Below are 14,223 nucleotides of genomic sequence, written 5' to 3'. Positions count from 1 at the left end.
CCCGATGTTTATAGCAGCAATGTCCACAATAGCCAAAGTGTGGAAAGAGCCCAGATGTCCATCGATAGATGAATGGATAAAGAAGAGGTGATATATAGATAGATAGATAGATAGATAGATAGATAGATAGATAGATAGATAGATAGATAATGGAATATTATGCAGCCATGAAAAGGAATGTAATCTTGCCATTTGCAATGCCATGGGTTGAACTGGAGGGTATTATGCTGAGCGAAATAAGTCAATCAGAGAAAGACATGTATCATATGATCTCACTGATATGAGGAATTCTAAATCTCAGGAAACAATCTGAGTGTTGCTAGAGTGGTGGTGTGTGGGAGGCATGGGTTGGCTGGGTGATAGACATCAGGGAGGGTATGTGCTATGGGGAGCACCGTGAATTGTGTAAGACTGTTGAATCGCAGACCTGTACCTCTGAAACAAATACTACATTATATGTTAAAAAAAAAAAAAGAAGATAGCAGGAAGGGAAAAATGAAGGGGGAAATCATTGGGGGAGATGAACCATGAGACACTATGGACTCTGAGAAACAAACTGAGGGTTCTAGAGGGGAAGGGTGTGGGGGGATGGGTTAACCTGGTGATGGGTATTAAAGAGGGCATGTACTGAATGTAGCACTGGGTATTAAATGCAAACAATGAATCATGGAACACTGCATTAAAAACTAATGATGTAATGTATGGCGATTAACATAACATAATAAAAAAAATTCATTCCAGCCAAAATAAAAAAACTAAATCTAAATGAATTGAGTTTTGTGTGTGTTTATGAACTGGAAGATGCTATATTATTAATATGTCCCATCTTCCCAACTTTATCATTAGATTAGACACAACTCCAGTCAAAAGCATAAGGCTCTTTTGTAGATTTTAAGAAACTAATTCTAAAGATTATATGGAAAGGAAAACACCTAGAATATCCAGCATAATATTGAAAAAGAAAACAGTTGGAGGACTCTCACTATCCAATTTCAAGGTTCCATATAAACCTACAGTAATGAAAATAATTTGGTATTAGTACAATAATAACTACATAGTTTAGTGGAACAATATAGAAATTCCAGAAATGAACCCACACAAATATAACCAACTGATCTTTGAAAATGGAGCAGAGCTAATTTAATGAGAAAGAATAGTCCTTCCAACTAATGTCACCAGAACAATTAGATGTTCATAAGCAAAAACAAAAATAAATCTGACAAAGACCTTACATATTTCAGCATAATTAATTCAAAAGGAATCATAGACCTAAATTTAAAATGTGAAACTATAAAATATATAGAAGAAAACATAGGAAAAATATTGGTGACCTTGGATTTAGTAATGACTTTTTAGTGTAACACCAAAAACAAGATTAGTCAAAGAAAACAAAATAATTTGGACTTTATTAAAACTAAAAAAAAAAAATCTGTTCTTCTGAAGACACAAGAGTGAAAAGACAAGCTACAAACTGAGGGAACATATTTGCAAAACACTTATCTGTTATAGGGCTTCTTTCCAATATATGCAACTCAAAAATAACAGAACAAACAACCCATAATGGACAAAAGTATAAAAAACACTTCATGAAAGAATTATTCAGATGGAGAATAATCATAAACATATGATGATCAGCATCATTTGTAATTAGAGTACTGTGAATTAAAACGAGTTATCTCTATATATCAATTAGAAAAGTACAAATAACTAACAATGTCAATTGCTAATGAGGATACAGACCAACAGGAACTCTAAATCATTGATGATAAAAGTGCAAAATGGTTCAGCCACTTTGGAATACAGCTGGCAGTTTCTTACACAGACAAACATAGATAAACACAGTTTTTTCTATAAATAAACATGTCATAAACATGAATTTATGAACCAGCAATCATGCTCCTAGGGATTTATACAAATGACTTCAAAACATCCACACAGAAAGCTGCAGGCTGAATGATAATGTTTACAGGAGCTTTAGTCATAATTGCCAAAAGTTTGAAGTAACCAAAATACTGTTCAATAGTGAATGAAAAAACAACATTGGTACATTTATAAAATAAAATATTATTCCATGATGAAAATGAATGTTACCAAATCATGAAAAGCCATAGATGAATCTTAAATGCATATTGCTAAGTGAAAAAAGCCAGTCAGTATGGGTCGCATACTGTATTTATATAACATTCCAGAAAATGAAAAATAAAACATAGCAACAGTAAAAAGATTGATGATTTTTAGGGCTTCGGGAGAAAAGGGGAGGGTTGACTAGTTAAAGCAAATAGAAATTTTCAGGGCAGTGAAACTAATCTTTCTGATACTAAAAGTGTAGATACATGACACTGTGCATTGACGAAAACCCATGGAAATTTATAGTACATGAGTGACCCTAAATGAATATAAATTTTAAAAAAATCACTTAGGAGATTAAGGGACCTCAGGATAGATCACATTATGTAACAAAACAATCTCACTGTATCAAAAATGTATACAAAATGCATGAAACAGACACACTCGAGAGGGTGAGGGATAAAGTTTCTAACCTAAATAGTTTTGGAAATGAGTGGAGATTAAAGGCAAAAGACTCTGTATATAAGCACTGGACTATAGTGAATTAAGTTATTTTCCTCAGGGTGGAGGTAAACAATTCTGACTCCACTATAAACATATGCTGAAATTGAACAATTAAATAAACATATAGTGCAAGGAGGGAGTCAGTTTTCTCACTGTTGGACTGGGAGGTTATAGGTAAGAAAGGGCAGGAAGGTAACATGATCAATGTGTTCATAAATTAGAGTTTGAAACATCAATATAAACTCAATTTAGCTTAATATAGGTACAAATTATTTCTTATAAAAATACTTATAGATAACTATGTACATGGGTTAGTATACATACGCATATTTCCATGCTTTGTAGCTGAGAGGGATAGAAATAATGCCACCCCAATAGCAAAGTGCACATCTAGCTACCAGATCTTGATTTCTATTACTATATTCTCTAATCAAAAAAAGTCAGGACATGTTGAAGAAAAACCTTAAGTTAGGACTATGGAAGAAAGTATAAAAAAGAATCTGTAGTGCCAAAAAGTACAAAAGTGCTAAAAATATGACTCACAACAAATTATTAAATGAGGCAACTGAAAGTGAATTCACCGTGGCCAAAGCTGTCTAGAAATGTGAGCAACAGAGTAAGTAAAGTTGTATGAAATAATAATCTAATGTTGAAAATAAATACCTTCAAATTCATGTTTATATTAATGAATGGTTGCAAGAATAAATAAATTAGGAAGAAGAGACAGATAACCCATGCAGAAAAATTTCCAAATAATTCATTTAGATATTCCACCTCCAGTGAAGTGGAGCATGTCTCTCCATACCTTACCTAAAGTTATGCTTTGCATAATGACTTCTTTCCAAAGAATACAGCACAAAAAAGGAGGAAAAAGTAACTTTACAGTGGATGAAACTAACAAATATTTCCTCAGCAGAGTAATCATGGTTAATATCAGTGATAAGTGATGTTGACAGAGTGTACCCTTGATATCATGTGAGGGAAATGGCAATTTATCTCTGTGGTATTCCTCCAAAACATCATAAATCCCAATCTAACCATGAGAAAAATATCAGACATCTTAAACTTTATATTTTCTATAAAGGTAGACATCCTACAATATCAATATTCCTCAAAATTACCAATGCTATCAAAAACAAGAAATGTCTAAGAAACTCACTGTCAAGAGAAACTTAAAGCAACATGATGACTAAATATAAAGCATTATCTTGGATGGGATATTGAAGCAGAAAATGACATTAAGTAAAAACTAAGTAAATCTAAATAAATTGTGGTCTTTTAGTTATAATAATGCATCAATATTGGTCCCTTCATTGTAGCAAATATACCACAATAGGGTAAGTTGTTAAAAATAGGGGAAAGTAGGTGTGTGGGAAATGGGAGCTCTTGTACTAACTTCAAATTACTTTGTAAATCTAAAACTACTCTAAAGTAAAAAGAATATCAGAAAATATACCTGAAAACATTCAAAATTTGGTGAAAAATATCATTATGCAGCAAATTTAAAACATACAAATAAAATAAAATCTAAGAACATCATAGTAAAACTGATGAAAACCGGAATACAGTGAAAATCTTGAAAACAGAAAAAAAGGCTATATTATAAAAGGAGAGAAGTTTACACAAAATTGTTGTGACCTTCTTAACAGAAACAATGGAGGCCACATGATTCTAAAATGATAAAATTTTTTATACAGTGAAAAAATTTCTTATAAATGAAGAAAAATGAAGATTTTTCAGATAAACAAAAGATGAGTGAATTAATTACAAGAATACCCTTAAGAAATAATGCTGGAGGAAATTTTTTAGGACAATGGACAACCATATTAAATGGAATCTCAAATCTCCAGGAAGGAATAAAAATGCCAGAAATGGTTAGTATGTGGTTAAATATAAAAGACTATTTTTCTCTTAATTTCCATAAAAACAACTGACTTTTCAAAGTTTTTTTTTTTTGCATTTTGTTTTAAAATACTCATGGGACTAGATATGAAAAACAACAGAACAATTAATGAGGGTAAATGGACCTCAATTCCTATAAGAATCTTATATTTTATGTGAAAGGGTAAAATATTAATTCTAAGAAGGATACACATGTTGATCCCTAGAGAAATCAATAAAAATGCTAAAAAGTAGATGTAATACACCATTAGAAAAAATAAAATGGAGTACTAAAGATATTTTAAATCACTTAAAATTAAGGTAGAAATGAATAAGATGATAGACAAACATGAGACAAATAACAAATATACATATGTATATATGTAATATATTTTAATTTATAAATACATACAAATTTATATATAATTATATTTACTAATTGATAAGATAGTGCTACTAAGTTCTTATATAGCAATAATTATTTTAAATGTAAATGGTTTAAATTCTCCAATCAAAAGACATTGAATGGCTGAAATGATTTAATAAACATGTGCAAGGCTGGCTTCATAGCCCAAGATGCCCCCAGGGCTGTCTTCCCCTCCACCGTGGGGCAACCCTGGCACCAGGGTGTGATGGTGGGCATGGGCCAGAGGACTCCTACATAGGTGATGAGGCCCAGAGCAAGAAGGGCATCCTGACCCTGAAGTACCTCATCGAGCATGGTATTGTCACCAGCTGGGATGACATGGAGATATGGCACCACAACTTCTACAGTGATTTGCATCTGGCCCCCAAGCAGCACCCCATGCTACTAACCAAGGCCATCCTGAATCCCAAGGCCAACCATGAGAAGATGACCCAGATCATGTCTGAGACCTTCAACATCCCAGTCATGTAGGTGGCCATCCAGACCATGCTGTCCTGTACTCCTCTCATTATATCACTGGCATCGTGTTGGACTTTGGTGACTGGGTCACCCACACTGTGCATATCTACGAGGAGTACACCCTTCTCCATGCCATCCTGCAACTGGAATTGGCTGGCTGGGACCTGATGGACTACCTCATGAAGATCCTCATGGAGCATGGCTACAGCTTCACCACCATTGCTGAGCAGGAAATTATGTGTGACATCAAGGAGAAGCTGTGCTACATTGCCCTTGACTTTGAGCAGGAGATGGCCACTGTGGTTTCCAGACCCTCCCTGGAGAAGAGTTAGGAGCTTCCAGATGGGCAGGTCATCACCATTGACAATGTGCAGTTCTACTGCCCCGAGGCACTCTTCCAGCCTTCCTTCCTGGGCATGGAATCCTGTGGTATCTGTGAAACTACCTTCAACTCCATCATGAAGTGTGATGTAAACATCTGCAAGGACCTCTACACCAACAAGGTGCTGTCTGGTGCGGCCACCATATACCCCAGCATCACTGACAAGATGCAGAAGATCACTGTCCTGGCACCCAGCACAATGAAGATCAAGATCATCACACCCTCTGAACACAAGTACTCTGTGTGGATCAGCAGTTTCATTCTGCTCTCACTATCCACCTTCCAGCAGATGTGGATCAGGAAGCAGGAGTACCACAAGTAAGGTCTCTTTATCATCCACTGCAAATGTTTTTAGGCAGACTGTTACTTTAGTTACACCCCTTCTTGACAAAACCTAACTTGTGCAGAAAACAAAGTGAGATTGGCATGGCTTTATGTGTTTTGGTCTTTGACTTTTTTTAAATTTCTTTTTATTTTGTTTTTGTTTGTTTATTTGTTTTGCTTTGTTTTACTTTTTGTTTTGATTTTGGTGATTGACTCAGGATTTAAAGACTAGAACAGTAAAGGTAACAGCAGTTGGTTGGGGACAGCATCCCCAAAGTGTTACAGTGTGGTCAAGGACTTTAAACATTGTTCTTTTTCTAAAATAGTCACTCCAAATATCATGAGATTCATTGTTACAGGAAGTCCCTTGCCTTCCCAAAAGCCACTCCATTTCTCCCTGAGATAGAAAGGCCAGTACTTGTGGAGTTCACACAGGAGAGGGTGATAGCATTGCTTTTGTGTAAATTATGCAGTCCATTTAAAAAAATCTTCATTTTAATACTTGTTATTTTTGTTTTATTTTGAATGGTCTGCAATCATGGCCCCCTTCTATGCCCCCGCTCCCCACAACTTGAGATGTATGAAGGCTTTTGGTCTCCCTGGATGTACAGTTGAGGCATGGAAGCTGCCAGGGCTTACCAGTACACTGACTCACTGACTTGAGACCAGTTCAATAAAGTTCACATCCTAAAGAAAAGAAAAAACAAGGTCCAACTATATGCTGTATATAAGAGACTCACTTGAGCTTTAAGGATATATAGATATAAGGATATCTATATAGATATATAGATATAAGGATATATATATATATATATATATATATATATATATATATTAGCTCAAAGAGAAGGGATGGAAAAAGATAACCTATGTAAATGAAAACTACAAGACAAAAAAGATAGTTATATTTATATCAGACAAGATATACCTCAAGTCAAAAACTATAAGAGACAAAGAATACCATTATACTATGATAAAGGAATAAAATCAAAATCCTCCCAAGAAAAAAAAGCCCAGGACTTCACAGGTGAATTCTACCACACTTAAAGAACAGTTGATGTCAATCCTTCTTAAAATCTTCTAAAAATTCAAAAAGGAAGGAAAACTCCAATATTCATTTTACAAGGCCAGCATTACCTTGATACCAAAGTCAGGTAAGGGCACTACAAGAAAAGAAAATTATATGCCAATATCCCTGATGAATATTGATGCAAAAATTTTCAACAAAATATAGAAACAAATTCAAGGGCACATTGAAAGGATCATACAAAAATATGAAAATAAAATAAAATAAAAGGATCATACAACATGATCAAGTGGAATTTATCTTTGGGATGGAAGAATGGTTCAATGCAGGTAAATCAATAAATGTGATACCACATTAATAGAATGAAAGATATAAAACATGATCATCTCAATAGATGAGGAAAAAGCTATTTTACAAAACTGAACATCCTTTCATGACAAAAATTCTAATAAAATAGTTATGGAAATAATATACATTAATATAATAAAGACCATATAGGACAAGCCCACAGCTAACATCATACTTATTAGTAAAAAAGCTGAAAGCTTTACCCCTAAGATCAGGAAAAAGATAATGGTGTCCACTCTCACCACTTCCATTCAACATAATACTGGATGTCCTGCACAGAACAATTAGGGAAAAAAATATTAAAAGCGTCCAAATGAAAAAAGGATTAGTCAAATTTATCTCCAGTTCACATAATATTAAATATGCAAAACCTTAAAAATTAAAAAAAAAATGTTAGGACTAAAATAAATTCAGTAAAGCTGCAGGACACAAACTTAATATACAAAAATCATTTCTATTTCTATATGCCATCAATGAGCTAATCAAAAATAAGATTAAGAAAACAATTCTATTTATAATAGCATTAAAGTCTCTGCTGGTCTTGGAAGCTCTTTGCCTTTCCATCCATTCTGAATGACAGCCTTCCTGGATAAATATCTTTGGCTGCATGTTCTTCTCATTTAGTTCCCTGAATATGTCTTGCCAGCCCTTTCTGGCTTGCCAGATCTGTCTCTGTGGACAGGTCTGACATTATTCTGATGTTCCTCCCTCTGTACACAAGAAATCTCTTCCCCCTCACCGCTTTCAAGATTGTTTCCTTGGATCTAAGATTTACTAATTGTACTATTATATGTTGTGGTGTAGGTCTGTTCTCATTGATCTTGGGAGGAGTCCTCTCTGCCTCTTGGACATGAATGCTTGTTTCCTTCCCCAGATTAGGGAAGTTCTCAGCTATGATTTACTCAAGTATATCTTCTAGGCCTCTCTCTCTCTCTCCACCCCCTCAGGGATCCCAATAATTCTGATATTGGAACATTTCACTGAGTCATTAATTTCTCTCAGTTTGATCCCTTGGGCTTTAATCTGTTTTTCCCATGCCTCCTCGGTGTCCTTCTTTTCTATCATCTTATCTTCTAGCTCACTAATTCGTTCTGCCTCGTTTACCCTGGCAGTCAGAGGATCCAGTTTAGATTGCATTTCATTCATAACATTTTTAAGTTCGGCCTGATTAGATCTCATTTCTGCCCTTAGAGATTCTATATTGTCATTAATATTTTTCTCATGCGTACATAACAACTTCATAATTGTTACTCTGGAGTTTATTTCTGATGTTTTGGTTATATCCATATCCATTAGGTCTGTGGCAGAGACCACAGTCTCTGATTCTTTTCTTTGTTGGGGGTTCCTCCTCTTAGTCATTCTGTTGAGGGGTGGTTGAGGGAATGTACAGAGTCCAAAGTATTAACCACAACCTAAGCAAGATACACCTGCTTTATAGGGAACTTAGGGTTGTCATCCTCTTGTTCTTCCAGCCTGTCTTCTGGGGGAGGGGCCTGCTGGGCTGTTATTCAGGCAACCCTTCTTGGGCAGAGTTGCCCTGTCCCCTGTGGGTGAGGGGATAGGCTCAGTGAAAAACGTTTTTTGGGGGGATTTATTCTCTGGCAGCTTTCCCCGGTGGCTTTCTGCAAGTCAGAGCAGAAGTGACTGCATCCAAACCTCTGTCTCACAACAGAGAGATCACAGTCTGCTCTTCAGTGAGCTCTCCAGGCCACAGTGTATGATAGATTAAAAAGAATAAGATACTTGGGAATAAATTTAACAATAGAGGTTAATAACCTGTACACTGAAAACTGTAAGACTACAAGACATTTATGAAGGAAATGAAAGAAGACACAAATAAATGGAAAGTATCCTATGTTTATGGCTTGAAAGTATTAATTTTGTTAAATTCTCCATGCTACCCAAAGTAATCTACAAATTCAATATAATTCCTATGGCATTTTTTACAGAAACAGGAAAAAGCAATCTTAAAATTCATATGCTACCACAAAAGACACTGAATAGCTGAAGCAATCTTGAGAAAGAACAAAGGTGGAGACATCACACTTCCTCATGTCAAACTGTTATTACAAAGCTACGAAAACTGTATGGTAATGGCATAAAAACAGACACATAAACCAATGGAACAGAATTAAGAGCCCAGGAATAATTCCTCACATATGCAGTCAATTAATGTTTGTCAAGGTTGCTGAAAATGCACAATGGGGAAAAGATAGTCTCTTCAACATCATTGGCAAAACTGGATAACCACATGCAAAAGAATGAAACTGGATCCTTAACAAAAATTAACTCAAAATGGATTAAAGACTTAAGTGTAATACCCAAAACCATAAAACTCCTAAAAGAGACATAAAGAAAAAGCTACTTGACATGGGTCTTGACAATGAATTTTTGGATATGACACCAAAAGCAAGGCAACAAAAGAAAAAATCAACCATGGAACTACATAAAATTAAAAAGTTTTCTACAGTAAAGGCAACAATCAAAATGAAAAGGCCATCTTTTGAATGGAAAAAAAATATTTGCAAACTGTATATCTGATAAGAGGATAATATCCAAAATATATTAGGAATACCTACGACTCAATAGCAAAGTAACAAATGACACAGTTTAAAAATAGGCAAAGTTTCTGAATAGACATTTCTACAAAGAAGACCTACAAATGGCCACCAGGTATATTAAAAAGTGTTCAACATTAGTAACCATCATGGAATCAAAATCACAATGAGAAATTACCTTACACTTGATAGAATGTCTATTATCAAAAACACAAGAGATAAGTTTTGGCAAGTGTGTAGAGAAAATGGAACCCTTATACAGTTTGTGAGGATGTACATTAATACAGCCATTATGGGAAACAGTATGAATTCTCCTCAAAAAATTAAAAATAGAAATACCATATGATCTAGCAATCCCACTTCTGGGTATATATCCAAAGGAAATTAAATCAGGATCTCAAACAGATATGTACATTCCCATGTCCACTGCAGCATGAATAATGTTATTAACAATATTAATAATAATGCTGTTATGAATAACAATAGCCAAGATATGGAAACAACCTTAATATCTGTTGTTGATAGATAAATAAAGAAAATATTATATATATAAATATAATATATATTATAATAGATATCTATATATCTATGCATTATATATTATTATTACATATCTATTACACTATGTATTTATTATATATTACATGTTATATATGTATCTATTACAATATATATCTATATGTATCTACATCTACATGTATTATATCTATAATATATATAATTGAATATAATTTAGTCATAAAAAGAAGAAAATCTTGCCATTTGTGACAACATGGATGAACCTGGAGAACACTATGCTGAGTGAAATAATCCAGACACAGAAAGACAACACTGTATTGTCGAATACTCATAGGTGGAATCAACAAAATCAAACACCTAAAACCAGAGAGTCAAATGGTGGTTGTCAGATGCTGGGTGGTGGGGGAAATGGGGAGATGTTGGCCAAAGGATACAAAATTTCAGTTATAAGATGAATAAATTCCAGAAGTATAATGTACATCATGATGCTTATAGTCAACAACATTGTATTATATATTTGAAATTTGTTGAGAAAAATCTTAAGTCTTTTTACCACACACACAAAAAAGATAACTAAGTGAGATAATGAATGTATTAATTAACTTGATGGTGATAATCATCTTACAGTGCATGTGTATATTAAACCACTATTTTGTTTACCTTAAAAAAGTTATAATGTACAGCCTATATACATATAATTTTGATTTGACAATCATATTTCATTAAGGCTGAAAGAAAATAAAAATATTTAAATTGGACTCATTTCTTAAATAATGTGTATAAATTTTCAGATAGCTTAATGAATCAAAATTGAATTCAACTCTAAAATTTTTAGGAATATAGGAATATAGTATTTATTTAAGAAGATGAATGAGAAAGAATTATGAAAAGACAAAATCATGGATGCCACTGTCCCTAGAGATATGCGGATTCCAAACTCATTCTCTGAAGCCATCACATCCTCAGTTATAAAACTTCAGTAGACTAAAGAAAAAGATACTTTTTATACCAAACTCACTTAGGATCAGATTTAATGTTCTTAAATAAAATATTAGATCACCAAATATAGCCACCTATTAATAATATTTGTCCACATCAATTGAATAAAGGAGAAAAATATGGTTGCCTTAGTAGATGCCAGAATTGCATTTTGTAAATTTTACCATTTCCTAATTTTTTAAAAAATAGAAAAATATTTCTAAATTTCTAAAATTTTATGATAGTAACTTTCATAAATTTCTGGTAAATATACTTAATTGAGAAATATGTGAATTTTTCTTAATAAAGCAAAAGGAAATATATGAGCACCATATATCACACTAATATTCCAATACTATTTACTATTTCACTAAGTAATGAAAAATAAATAAATATTCTATACTAGAAAGAAAGAGACAAAATTATGGCTTTTTGCAATTGTGATCATCTACTTAAAAAATCTAATAGAATGATTACAAAATATTTTAGAATTGTCCAGAAAAGTGTGAAATATGAGATTATCATAAAAAAGTATATAGATTACCTATGCACTTGCAATGGTCAATTTGAAAATATTATAGACATATCTCCTATTCATAAGAGTACAAAACCATAAAAAATGTGAGACTAAATCTAAGATTAAATTTGAATGACCCAAATGAAAAACAATCTATGAAGTTTTCCTGAGTAAATAGAAAGTCATGGAATATTCCCGCATTGGAAGACTTACTATTATAAAGTTAAAAACTCTACAAATAGGGGCACCTGGGTGGCTCGGTCATCAAGTGTCTGCTTTTGGCTCAGGTCATGATCCCAGGGTCCTGAGACTGAGCCCCGCATCAGGCTCCCTGCTCTGCAGGAAGCCTGCTTCTCTCTCTCCCACTCCCCCTGCTTGTGTTCCCTCTCTCTGTGTGTCTCTCTCTGTCAAATAAATAAATAAAATATTAAAAAAAACTTTACAAACAAATGTATGAATTAAATATAATCCTAATGAAGTTTAGAATACTTTTTGTGGAAAATAACAGACTGATTCATAATTCATCTGAAAAAAGAAAATGGCAGGAATGCTGATGATAATGAAGAGAAAAATAAAGCAGGTTTGTAATACATGTCATGATATAAATATATAGTTAAAAAGTAGTTGAGTTTCAAACTTCAAGTTAGAAATGTTAGAAATGTAGCTATTCTTCACTTCCTTCTTCTGAAAAGCATTCCCCAAAATAGTAATAGATAACACTCTATCATCAATTTAAAACAATGTCACAAACTGATACAACATACAAAACATCTGTGCAATAAGGACCAAAATGAGAGATAATATTTATATCCAGATATAATTTCATATTTACAATATGATACAGCTTTCTCCAAAAGTAAAATTCAGAGTTATAGTAGACATATGCAATAATAATCTGGATAAGTAGTAATCCAAATAAATAAACCTGAGAACATGAACAACACCAAAGGAGAAATGGGGACTGTTTCTGCAGATCAGATCTTTATGGAAGAAAAGCAAACGATGTGGAGGTGAAAGAGAAATCATATCAATGGAACACCGTGTGTGTGTGTGTGTGTGTGTGTGTGTGTGTGTGTGTGTGTGTGTGTGTGTGTTTATTAGTTTCCCAGCTGACAAAGAGTGGTGAGCAATGGCAATTTGAAGAAGAAAGGATAATTAGCATTTTCCAGGTCATAATATAGAAAAATACTGACTTAACAGGTTTCAACATGATTTCCCACATAATTTTTGAAGGTCAGAATTTGATGAGAGGATTTTCCCCAAGGGAGAAGACATAAATTCGGTAAATAGGTCAATAAACACAAATTTAAGTTAAGGATTGTCCAGAATCACAACTCTCTCATGATAGGAGGAAGGAGACAATGAAGGAAGTGTTACTGTGCTAATTTCCTCATCTTTATAATAGTCAATAGATAATATATAGAGTTGAAACATGTAGTTAAAAATAGCCCAGAGCCTGAAAACGAAATTAAGAAAACAAAGTCAGTATACAGTAGCATCAAAAAGAAGAGAAAGCATATTTAGGAATAAATTTGATTAAGGAGGTACAAGAATAGTACACAGAAAACTGTAAAACATTGTTGAAAAATAGAACAAAGAGTACCTTAAAAATGAAAATATAAGGAGGGCATGTGTGGTGATGAGCACTGGGTGTTATATGCAATTAACGAATCGTTGAACACTACATCAATCAAAAACTAATGCTCTATTATATATATGTTGGCTAATTGAACATAAGGAATAAGAAAAAATATATTCTGTCTGAACGAATTGGAGAACTTGGTATTGCTTAGACAACAGTATTACTGAAAATGATATACAAATTCAAAATTAATAATTTAAGATTTATTAAAATCTTAACAGTGGTTTTACAGAAATTGAGAAACATAATCTAAAATTCATAAGGAATTTAAAGAGACCTTGGATAACCAAGGCAATCTTGAAAAAGTAGAACAAAGTTGGAAGACTCACACTTCCCAATTTCAAAATTTACTACCAAGTTATAGCAATCAAAACAGTGTGGTAGTGGCATAAGGATAAGCTTACAGATCCATGGAATAAAATATATATTCCAGAAATAAGTCCATATGTGTACATTCAATCAATTTTCTACTAGGCTGCCAAGAGTATACAATTGGAAGAGTCTTCTTAACAAATGACCTTGGGAAACCAGATCTCCACATGCAGAAGAATGAAGTTAGATTACTTATAACATATACAAATATTAACTCA

At 33.4% G+C, this 14,223-nt stretch overlaps 1 pseudogene; it reads left to right on the top strand.

Moving 5' to 3' along the window:
• The first annotated feature begins 1,117 nt into the window (after positions 1–1,117).
• Positions 1,118–6,075, top strand: LOC113931030 (annotated as a pseudogene).
• The last annotated feature ends 8,148 nt before the right edge of the window (positions 6,076–14,223 follow it).

This window comes from Zalophus californianus, chromosome X (assembly GCF_009762305.2).
Source record: "Zalophus californianus isolate mZalCal1 chromosome X, mZalCal1.pri.v2, whole genome shotgun sequence".
In the NCBI taxonomy this organism is placed as follows: domain Eukaryota; kingdom Metazoa; phylum Chordata; class Mammalia; order Carnivora; family Otariidae; genus Zalophus; species Zalophus californianus.
Note: the sequence above shows the minus strand (reverse complement) of the source record. Positions and strands in the feature narration are given on the sequence as shown.